General features: G+C 34.9%; 1 pseudogene; it reads left to right on the plus strand.

Moving 5' to 3' along the window:
• Nucleotides 1-612: 612 nt before the first annotated feature.
• LOC150036807 (uncharacterized) lies at nt 613-3,913 on the plus strand (annotated as a pseudogene).
• Nucleotides 3,914-12,038: the final 8,125 nt, after the last annotated feature.

Genomic DNA, 12,038 nt, shown 5'->3' on the forward strand with positions numbered 1-12,038 from the left:
TAAGTGTCCAATCCCAATCCAATAATTTTTTTTATTAATTATGCATTTGATGTATGATTGTTATTTATATATATATGTCATATTATATGTCATATAGTATTAAATCTCACTATAAGTTATGCATTTAAGTTCATGCATCATTTATATTATAAGTGTTATACTATATTTAGTTGCATGATTTGATTAATATAGCATGCTCATGCATCATATAATATAAATGTTATAATATATACATTCATGCATTAATAACATATATATGCATTAATAACATATACATGCATCAATTATATAGTGTATGGATGTATGTTTGGATGTATGTTATTATTTATTTCATTACTTTAGTATATAAATTGAAGGAATGAAATATCATGCAACGGAAGTCTACTGAATCAATAAGCATTTAAACTACCACTAGAAGAAATTCAGGCTTTAATGTTGGTTGGAAAAAGTGAAATCGGATGTGTAATATTGGTTTTTTAAAACAAATGGAAACCGACATTGAAGATGGGCTTTAATGTCGGTTTAAAACCGACATTAAAGGTGTAATGTTTTTTTTCCTTATTTTATTAAATAATATATCCCTAATATCGCACTCCTTCTCGATTTCTTTACATGCCCAAACCCTATCTCTGTCGCGCCGTCGATCTCCTTCACCTTTCTTCGTTCGCCATCGATCTTCTTCACCTTTCTTCACTCGTCGTCGCTCGTTCTTCACCTTTCTTCGCTTGCCTTCGATCTCTTTCACGCCGTCAATCTCCTTCATGTCGTCGATCTCCTTCACGCTATCGCTCGCCCGTGTCCGTCGATCTCCTTCACGCCGTCGATCTCTTTCATGTCGCTGATCTCCTTCTCTTCCGTGAGAGGTGATTATTTAAACCTTCGATCATTTGCAACTCCTTTCATGTTTGAGCAGTGTTGGAATTTTGAGCAGTGTTATTTGCAACCTCTGAGCAGTGTTGGAAACCAGTGTTTAAGTTCTTTTTCCTTTCTATATACATTCTTTCATAAAACCATTTACAGGGTTATTCTAAATAATCTTTGATTTCAAATGATAAAAGAAGCAAGTGAAAATTTCAATATAATGTAAACTATATACATGTTTGTAAGAAAATTTCTTTTGAATTCATCGTTTAGCTTGTAAAATGAGTTTATCATGTTGATGACATTTTGTTCATTTGATTTTGGTTGCTACAGTTTTTCAAGGATAGGACCAAAGGGGAAGGGGAAATTTTATTAGGAGTGTTAATTACTCAACAGATGATATATATTATACTTTTTCTTATATAAATTTTCAATTTCTATAGATTATGTTAATGGCATTAATTTGACTTCTCAATTGTTGTTTGTGATAATGCTTGACTGAATAAAACCCAATAGTTTTAATAGAGAGAGGGTGAGATTGTAGGATGGTTAGGGTTGATAATTGAAGTCATTTTTAGCTTGCCCACTTGAGGAAATGACATCTCCCAAACTTATAGATTAAGCCCTCTGGTCAAACTAGTATGATAATTTTGATTCCTTTTGCTAAATGATGGAGAACTCTGATGATATTGAGGATTGAATTCAGCAAACTATAAATCTTTGTTTGGTTTTTGTGTCATTATCAGGTGTGAGCTTTTAGAGATTGAAAGGGCCAAACAAGTAAGAAAGATGAAAATTTCTTTTTCTTTTTCCTTTTCATAAAACATGAAAAATGAGGTGATGTATTATGCAGCAGTTATCAATGTAGCTCCTAATTGGTGTGCCTCTTTTATTTTGCTTAATAGATGTGTGAACTAATTGGATATTGGTTTCACTATCTCGTTTTCTCTATGATTAATTCGCTTGAAATTAAAGAGTACAAACTTTGGATTGTTAGTGAAGTATTTTAGCCTTTGAGTTTGCTTGTTCAACTACATATTTAGAATTAAACATTTGTTGCTTTCAGTTAGATATTACTTGTATTTTCTAAATACAACTTCTTACTTTATTATTCAGAATAACCCTGGAATTTTGTTTTTTTGGCTTTTCTTTTCATTGATAGGAACTGAGTCCTTGGTATTGACTCATACAAAATCTAAGGACATGGTTTATTGTGATATTTGTTTGGATTGATATTTGTTTTGATTCAATACTTGATTTTGAGTGAAGTTTTTCATTTGTTAGGTTCAAGTTTGACGTGTAAGGCTAAATTTTGATTCTTGGGGATTTGGAAGGAAGATAGGAAGATTGCATTGGACGTGTTTTAAGAAGGTTGACAAGTGGAGAAGGTAAACCCAACACAAAAAGGACTTCATAACAACATTAATAACAAGGACAATGTAATATTTATAAGATGCTTATCTTAAAAGTCTAGTTGTTCTAAATTTGTTGATGTTGCATATTTTACAATCATAATTTTATGCTTTTAAATTTTCCCTTGTTATTGTTTTTTTTTTTTTTTTTTGTAGATTAAGTTGCATATTTTACAATATGGATAAGTCATGGATGAAAATGAATAGAATGTCAGCTGAGTATGGTTTAGGGGTCGAGGTGTTTATTAAAAATGGTCTACAACATTCAAATATACCGAATGTCATGAGTTGTCCATGTTTGAAGTGTGTTAATGCAAAGACTCTAGATGTGAACAAAATAAGAGAATACTTATTTTTTAATGGTATAGATCAAAGTTATCACACATGGATTTTTCATGGTGAATCATTACCGATTAAGAGAAACAATGAATATGTGTCTACTAGTGAAAGAGACAAAGTTGACGAGGATGATGTTGATGTTGATGACACAATTGGAATGTTTGAGGCTGCATACAATAACTATTTTAGTGGAAAATCCGATAATTTTGAAGAATTATTAGATGATGCAAAGAAACCATTGTACCCAAATTGTAAAACTTTTTCAAAATATCTACATTGGTAAAGTTATATAATTTAAAAGCTAAATTTGGATAGAGCGATAAGAGTTTCACTCAGTTGTTGGAATTAATTCATGACATATTACCTAGTCCTAATGAAATTCCAACTTCTACTTATGAAGCAAAAAAGATGTTGGGTACTCTTGGAATGAAGTACGAGAAGATTCATGCATGTAGAAATGATTGTTGCTTGTTTAGAAAAGAACTCTCTAATGCAAATATATGCCCCATTTGTGGTACGTCAAGATCGAAACTTCAAAAAAATTTAAACGAAAGGGCTAAGAATATCCCAGCAAAAGTCATGTGGTATTTCCCCCCAATTCCAATATTTGAAAGAATGTTTCGAAGTAAAGAAACAGCAAGTTTATTGACGTGGCATGCTAAAAAAAAAGAAACAGATGGTTTATTAAAACATCCCAAAGATGCCCTATCGTGGAAAAAAATAGACAACTTGTGGCCAGAGTTTGGGTCAAAACCTAGAAATCTTCGTCTTGCTCTTTCGACAGATGGGGTAAATCAAATGGAGATCTTAGTAGTAGATATAGTTGTTGGCTAGTGATGTTAGTGACGTACAATCTACCTCCATGGTTGTGCATGAAGCGAAAAATTTTTATGTTGACTACACTAATATCTGGTCCTAAACAACTGGGAAATGACATAGATGTTTATTTAGTTCCGTTTGTAGATGACTTGAAAAAACTTTGGAAAGATGGGGTAGAATATTATGATGCATATGAAGAACAACGTTTTATGCTTAAAGCCATTTTATTATGGACCATTAATGATTTTCCTGCGTATGGTAACTTGTGTGGTTGTACGGTTAAAGGATATCATGCATGTCCAATTTGTGGAGAGAATACTTCATCCACTTATTTACCAAAATGGAAGAGGATGGCATATCTCGGGCATCGCAAGTTTCTACCCCGCCATCATCCATATAGGAAACAAAAGAAAGCTTTTAGTGGCGCACAAGAATTAGAATTTGGTCCAGAACCATTGAGTGGGAAATTCTTGCAAAAATAAGTAAGTATCAATATTCATTTGGTAACAAAAGTATCAAAGAAAAGTACAGTGGAGATAGCACTTCAACTTATTGGAAGAAAAAATCTATTCTTTTCGAGTTAGAATACTAGAAGTATCTTGACGTGCGACATTGCTTAGACGTGATGCACATTGAAAAGAATGTATGTGCAAATCTTATTGGCACATTGCTTGATATTCCTAGTAAAACAAAAGATGGAATAAAGACTCGATTAGATTTGGTGGAACTGAACATTAGATCAGAGTTAGCCCCTCAAGTAGGAGAGAAAAAAAGTCTTTGTACCTGCATGTTATACATTAACACGAGCTGAGAAATTGAGCTTTTGTAAGGTACTATCAGAAATTAAAGTACCTGAAGGCTATTCATCGAACATTCAAAGTTTAGTGTCACTCACAGATTTGAAAATTTACGAACATAAGTCGCATGACCATCACGTTCTTATGCAACAATTATTACCGGTTGCAATTCATGATATTTTACCCAAACATGTAAGACTTGCAATTACTTGCCTATTCTTCTTCTTTAATGTTATATGTTGCAAGGCGATCGATTCATCTTAGTTAAAGGGTATGCAAGAGGATATAGCTGTCACTCTATGCCTCTTAGAGAAGTATTTTCCTCCATCATTCTTCACAATAATGGTACACCTTGTAGTGCATCTCGTAAGAGAAGTTGAGTTTTGTGGACCTGTTTATTTGAGGTGGATGTATCCTTTTGAACAATACATGAAAGTGTTGAAAACTTATGTACGAAATAGAAATCGACCAGAAGGATGTGTTGGAGAAAATTATATTGTTGAAGAGACTATAGAGTTTTGTTATGAATTCGTATATGGTGTTATTTCTATTGGGCTAAACTCATCAACAAAGAAAGCGAATTCAAACATTGATAGAGCATTGTCAGCTGCTTCTTTTATCAGATCGAGTAAGGATGAGTTGGATCAAGCTCATCTTTATGTCATTCAAAATGTAAATGATGTGCTTCCTTACGTCAAGTATGTAGATCTTCATCTTATTCTTGTTTTAGGTTGCTTGATTATTCAATAATCTACTAACTTTGTCATTTATAATAGGCAACATATGGATATTTTTGTCACACCCCCTCCCTAGTAGTATTCTAAGACAACATAAGGGAGCGTGAGGGTATACCAGTAGTATTCTAAGACAACATTTAAATTTAACATTTCCCCCTTATCTATTAAGACTTCAACATGTTTACAACACTCTATATAACTTTCATACACATAGTTCAATTTCCTATATTTTTTATTACATAATTTGAGCCGTGCCTTGAGAATTTACCAAATCCTGGTGTGATGGTGGTTAGTAGACTCCTTCTTGAACGCTCCGCTTTGCTACCTAGGGGGGGATATAAGAAAACATTTGGAAGAGTGTGAGCTACTAAGCCCAATGAGTGGTTCTTTTAAAATAATAATCACTTTGCAAATCATATTTTTGGGAAATCAATCATATAATCACAATTCCAATATAATTTATGCAGGATCATGTATATATTCATTCAATCAACATCCTTCAGTTCCATGCTGTACGTGGCATGCTCATATCATGGACACATCATCAATCACAACAACTTTTTATAGAAACTTTCCTATAACCCTCTTTTCCCGCCAATGTGCACATCAACAATCTTTTCCCACTAATCATGCTTAGGTAATTTGACTTTTTTTTCTCACCAGTCATCACCGACTATTATTTCCCGCCGACCGAGGCCGACTATATTTTCCTGCCAAGCACCTTTTATTAAGCATGCTAACTTATATAGTCCGGGTATAATCTCAGTTTCTCTAGAAATTTCACAAACAATATCATGGCAACAACATAACATCATAAGCATGCATTTGGCACTTACATATGCATTTATCCATATATCAACACATAAAACTAAGTAAACACTCACCGTACCCAAGTTTTTCCACTAAAATCACCTTGAGGATACCTCCCTGAGAATTTCTCCATATCAATGGAAATTCCTCAATTAATACTTGTTAGATCCATAAATAATGTCAAACTAGCCAAAATACTATTATATAATGAAAATACCAGCTTACCCTACTCAAATTTAGCCAAAATTCCAAAATTAGCCTCTTCAGAGGTTATTTGGACTGTGGTAGGCAACTAGGCATTGGGCAGTAGGCAGGGTGGGCGTGCTGTGCCACACAGGGGCTGGCGCATTTGGGCGTGCGTTGCGTTGGGCGTTGCACTGCACGGGGGAGGCAGCTACGCTGGGCTGGCGTAAGGGATGCATCGAGCGAGGCGCGTGCAGATGGATGGACGCAGTGCTGCGTGCGCGCAGGGTATGGGCTGGTTGTGCGTCCGGCTGACTCAATGTCTCTCCGACGCAACCTTTGTTTCTTTTGATCTCCAATCAACTTGGCAGCCTAATAACTCAAACGTAACTCTCTAACTATGCTCTCAACACACGGTTTAGGAGTTGCCAACACTTAGCCTACCCAACCTAGCCTTGAGTTGTTCTCATTTCAGCTTGCCAGCCACAATCTCCTTTTTTGCATGAAATCTTCTTCACCTACCTCCTACTTGGGGTGATAAGACTTCACTTGCATGAAATCTCCTTTGTCCACCTCCTACTAGAATTTTGTGTGATCCTCCTTTTGCCACCTAAATCAGTTAAATACTTCACATATTTCTCTACTTAAATTGTTTAAGGCTTATGCACATATACCATTGGCATCTCCCTTGAAGTTTTCCATCAATTAGCCTTACCTTTCATCCTTAACGCATAGCAACTCACCCTTCCTTCATCAAAGTCCCACTTAGCCAATGCATGAGTTGGTCATCACCAACGCATAGGGTGGCCGCTCACCCTTGACGCATGGCTTGCTAGGTGTGCTTGCTCAGCCTACTACGCTTGGACGCATGGTGCTAACCATCGACACATGGGTGTGCTGCCTAGGCGCTTGCGTGCTTGGCCGCATAGGCATGCTCGGCCACATAGGCACGCTCAGCCGCATGGGCGTGTGCTTGACATAGCGCATCGACGCATGGCTGCTCGGAAGACTCGGCAGCGCTTCGATGCATAGGATGCTTTGCCCGCTTGCTCGTTCAAACATAGGTAGGGCGCTCGGCATACACCATCAACGCATGGGCTGCGCGCTTGGCGCATAGCCTGTGCACTTGGCCTCGACGCATGGCCTGTGCGTTTGGCGCATGGCCTGTGCGCTTGGCCTTGATGCATGGCCTACGCGCCTAGCATGCTCACTCGACGCATGCCTCCTGCCCATGTCCGCAGCTCATGTATGCCTTTACGTTGGTTGTATGCAACCCTTAGCCATTTTTCAAGTCTTCTTGCTTCCATCCTCCATGCCTTCTTGCGTCCAATATGATTTAAGCCCTTCATAGGCGTTTGGATTTTGGTCACCTTTTTAGATAATTTCGATGTTTTTCCCCCTTTGCTCCAATATCCTTTCTTAGAATTTTTCTTCGCTATTTAACCTCCCACTTTAGATTTAGGTCTTACAATTTTGTCTAAGCTCAATTCTGGTAAAAATAAAAGTAGAAAGTGGCTTCAAGAAGAGCATAATCGTACATTCAATCGGTGGTTGTCCACACGGATAATCTCTAGAGACCTACTACTTGATGTATAATTAAATGTTAACTACTAAAATATTATGAAATATATCGTAGGTTGCACTAGCTCTTGAAGTTCTCAAAAATTCTATATCGCCTTCTTTGAGATGGATAGCCAATGGACCTTGTCCAACTGTGGCAAAATATTCTGGTTATGTGGTCAATGGTTACTAATATCACACAAAGAATCGCAACGATGTTAGGAGGGTTCAAAATAGTGGAGTTAGTATAACGGCTACCACAATGCAAGTCTCTATTGCTAAGGATAAAAAGCCCGTCATGTCAGATATGACCTTTTATGGTGTAATACAAGAAATATGGGAGCTTGACTATCATCGATTATCATTTATTTTATTTAAATGTAATTGGGTTGAGAATAGAACTGGAGTCAAAACAGATGAGTTTGGGTTTACTATTGTGGACCTCAATCGTATTGGACATAAATCAGAACCATTTATTTTAGCCTCTCAAGCAAAACAAGTGTGCTATGTAAAAGACCCCGCAAATTCGGGTTGGTCAATTATTTTAACATCTCCATAACAAACAATTGAGGATGATTTTTATGAAGATGAAATAGGAGATATGCTACAAGAGTGTGGTTATGGAGGTATGCAAAGAATGCCCAATGTTGATACATTTACTGAGATTGATGATACAACATCCACGTACATTAGACATGATTGTGAGGGTCGATGGGTTGATAAATAATGTATTAAACATGGTATGTCATTTACTATAGTTATATGTATTTAAATATTAAGACTATATGTTTTTTGTGTGAGTAATGTTTTTTTTTCTTTGGGAAAATTGACATGGAAACTTCAACAAATAGCAGCGAGGATGATAGAAATATGATCCCATAAAAACATAATAAGTATACCACGTGATCCAACTACAATGTCTGAGTTGGCACAAATAAGGACATCTGGGCAACAGTTGACCATCGATTATAATGAACATGGACAACCGGTTGGATCTGGAGCAAAGAAGATGCAGAATTATATAGGAGTTTGTGTTCGACAACAAATTCCTATAACGTATGATTCTTGGAAAAAAATTCCAAACCATTTAAAAGACAAACTTTTTTATTGTGTAGCGGTATGTTTTCTAAACTTTTAATTCATGTGCATAGTAGTTTATTAGTTTATTGTTTAACTACTTTTTTCATTGTGCAGATGTCGTTCAATGTGGACTCTAAGTCCAAACATTGTATACTAATGTCTGCATCTAGGAAGTTTCAGATTTTCAAGACAACGTTGACCCAAAAGTTCATACTTCCATTGGATGAACCCTCGGTCTTGCAATTTCCACCGCAATAATATTCTCATATAGAGCAAGATCATTGGACATCGTTCGTCAATGAACGATTGAGTGAAGAATGGGAGGTAAGTCATTCACAATAAATTACATGTCAACATTATCATTGTTTTGATAGGTAACTTCAACTAGATTTGTTGCACTAAATCTAGTTGAAGTTACATATCAAAACAATGATAATGTCGGTTGCAACCGACATTGAAGGCTGTAATATTGGTGTCGGTTGCAACCGACATTAAAGACCTTTAATCACTAAAGACCTTTAATGTCGGTTGCAATCGACATTAAAGACCTTCAATGTTGAGACCTTTAATGTCGGTTGCAACCGACATTGAAGGTTGTAATATTGGTGTTGTTGAAGCCCTTTAATATCGGTTTAAAACCAACATTAAAGGCAACCGACATTAAAGGTCTTTAATAACACTATCTTTAATGTCGGTTGCCAACCGGCATTAAAGCCCGAATTTCTTCTAGTGTACATATATTTTGAGTTTAAGCATGTTGTTGATATGATGTTCAAAACAGGGTTTGAAACACATATTATCTTTGAAGATTCCTCCATAAAATAAGTTGAAAAACACCAAGATAAAGCTTGAATCACCAAGAGGACTACCAATGAGATCTTCTCTATTATGCTCAAGCTGGAATGTGTGGTGGAAACACTTGAAGAAGTTGAATTGATGAAGAACGAAAGTAGGGGTATCAGGTTATCAATTCAAAAAATATATTTCAACATCCTCTCCGATCTTCATGCATGGAGCTTCAATATATAGGTAAATAACATGCAAATGTATAGGGTTGCATGGTTGGCAGCTCCAGCTTGAAGATCATCACAAACATCAATTGGAATTTGATGATATTTCATCAAACATGTTAGTGAGGTTTTCCTAAAATTGGAAAAACCCATTAACCTAAAATGATTTCAAAAAATCATTTTATTTAAAATAATTCAAAATAATTAATTTATATAAAACCAACTTTTAAATGATTTTTAATTAAAATAATATTAATATCACCAATCAATTTTATATTTAAATCATAATTTAAATATTAATTGATTTTCCAATTTTGTTTAATTTCAATTAAATTAAACGTTTATAATTGTATCATATACAATCAATCGAAAACCCTAAAATTGAATTTGAACATTTCAAATTCGTAACCCGAATTTCATACATCAATATTCAATTTGTTATTCCAATTTAATAAGCTAGTAGAGAGACCTAATAGACGTACAGATCATGAGCTCCAACGATCTATAATTAATTCACTAAAACTATTTCATCGAATTAATTACTATTTGTTAACTATCAAGACACACCACTATAGCTCAATAGTTGTACTCTCCTCATTGTAGATATAATTCTGTCCATATAAACCATAATCAGTAAGTCGATTCTTCACAGGTTGTTCATAATTACAGTTGGGTCAAAATTACCGTTTTACCCATGTAAATACATCTCGTTTCTTAAGTTCCCACTGACCCTCTAATGAACAATTCAATTCATAATAATACTTATGAATCATGTCCTTCTCTATCATGAGAAGGCGGTGCCCCGATTGTTCAAGGCCTGGAATCAGTAGATGGATAAGGTTGGATACTTTATCCGAGTGACACTACGAGTATGGCCTACTTTGTAGATGTTACAATTGTTGTAAAGTGCTACAAGTGATCTGATCCTGATCATTCATGTGGAGACATGTGAACGGGGATATTCTATACAAAGGAGTTTCTATAAGATCGGACCACGAAATGACTAGTCTTATTATATAAAGCCATTCAAAATAGAGACTTACATTTCACTAGGATGACCAAAGGTGATATGACCTAAATCCTGAGTAAATTGTGAACTCCTGCCTATGAAGGAGGTCTTTTGATTTGTATGCGTGAGAGTGGCCAGATTGCCAACTCAAACCTACCATTTTGGGGATTCGCCTAATTGGGGAGCTGGGAACACAACTACACAAGATGAAATTCATTTATTTCCCAATGTTGGGGAATGTAGATAAATTGTTCCCTTAAGGGCTTATTCTGGGGCTTTAACATTGTGGTGCCACACCCTCTCCTGCCTCAAGAGGGGTTAGTCATAATGAGACTATGATTTATTGTTCATTAGAGAAATCAAGGGTACTTAAGGAGTCAGATATAACTATAGGGGCAAAACGATAACGTAGTCCAGCTATACTTACGAATAATTTGTGAAAGGTCATCGTACTATGTATTGGTTACATCCAATACACATGAAAATATATCTGTAGTGCGAAGAATGCAGTTATCAGTCTTTAGTAGAGTGCCTGACAGTTAACGAATGGCGAATAATTTAATTAAAAGTATAATTAATTATTCACGAACTAGTAGTGCTTCAAGCTACAAGTCCATGAAGTCCCCTCGGTAGCTCATTGGATTTTATGAGAATCAAGTTTTGGATGAAGTTGAATTGTTCAAATTAATTAAGGGAATTAATTATATATGATATAGTTAAGTTTATGTAATTGTATATGATATAATTACTATAACGTATTTAATACATTATAATATAAAGAACTTATGAGAGGAATTAAATGTTTAAATATGATTCAAATGTTAATTATATGTATTAGATTCATATAATTAAAATTTAATGTAAATCTGATTTATATTTAATACCATAAGAGAGAGAAAAGAAACTAAGGTTATATATTAATACAATTTCAAACTATATATTCTATGTTATATATGATATAACATATGATTGCATAATATATAATAAATTGGTTATTATATATATTTGTTATAATTTTAATTGTGAATTAAATTTTTTTATTAATTATTTTATTATTAAATAATCTTTTAATTATTTAATTTTAAAGTAATTAAGGGGAGGGAGTTACAACTCCTTCCCCATCTTTTTCTCTCCACCACTCACGTAAGAAGTGGTTGAGGTCTCTCCTTCTTAAACAAAAAAAAAAATGATAGAAAGAAAGTTGCTCTCTGTAAGTTTTGTTTTTTTTTTTTTTTTTTTTTTTAGTTTTTTGCTTCCCAAGATTTATCTCTGAAAAATCCTTACTTCTCCCTCAATCCCAAAACACCCTAGAGCCCACACCTCCTAAATTCTCACCAAAGAATAATGAAGACTTTTTCGTGGTAGTGTTCGAGGGATTCGTTTGAAGAATGTCTTCAAGGGTAAGTTTTCCTAAACCTTTT

The sequence above is a fragment of the Benincasa hispida genome, chromosome 4 (assembly GCF_027475165.1).
Source record: "Benincasa hispida cultivar pf3 chromosome 4, pf3_genome.v1.1, whole genome shotgun sequence".
Taxonomy (NCBI): Eukaryota; Viridiplantae; Streptophyta; class Magnoliopsida; order Cucurbitales; family Cucurbitaceae; genus Benincasa; species Benincasa hispida.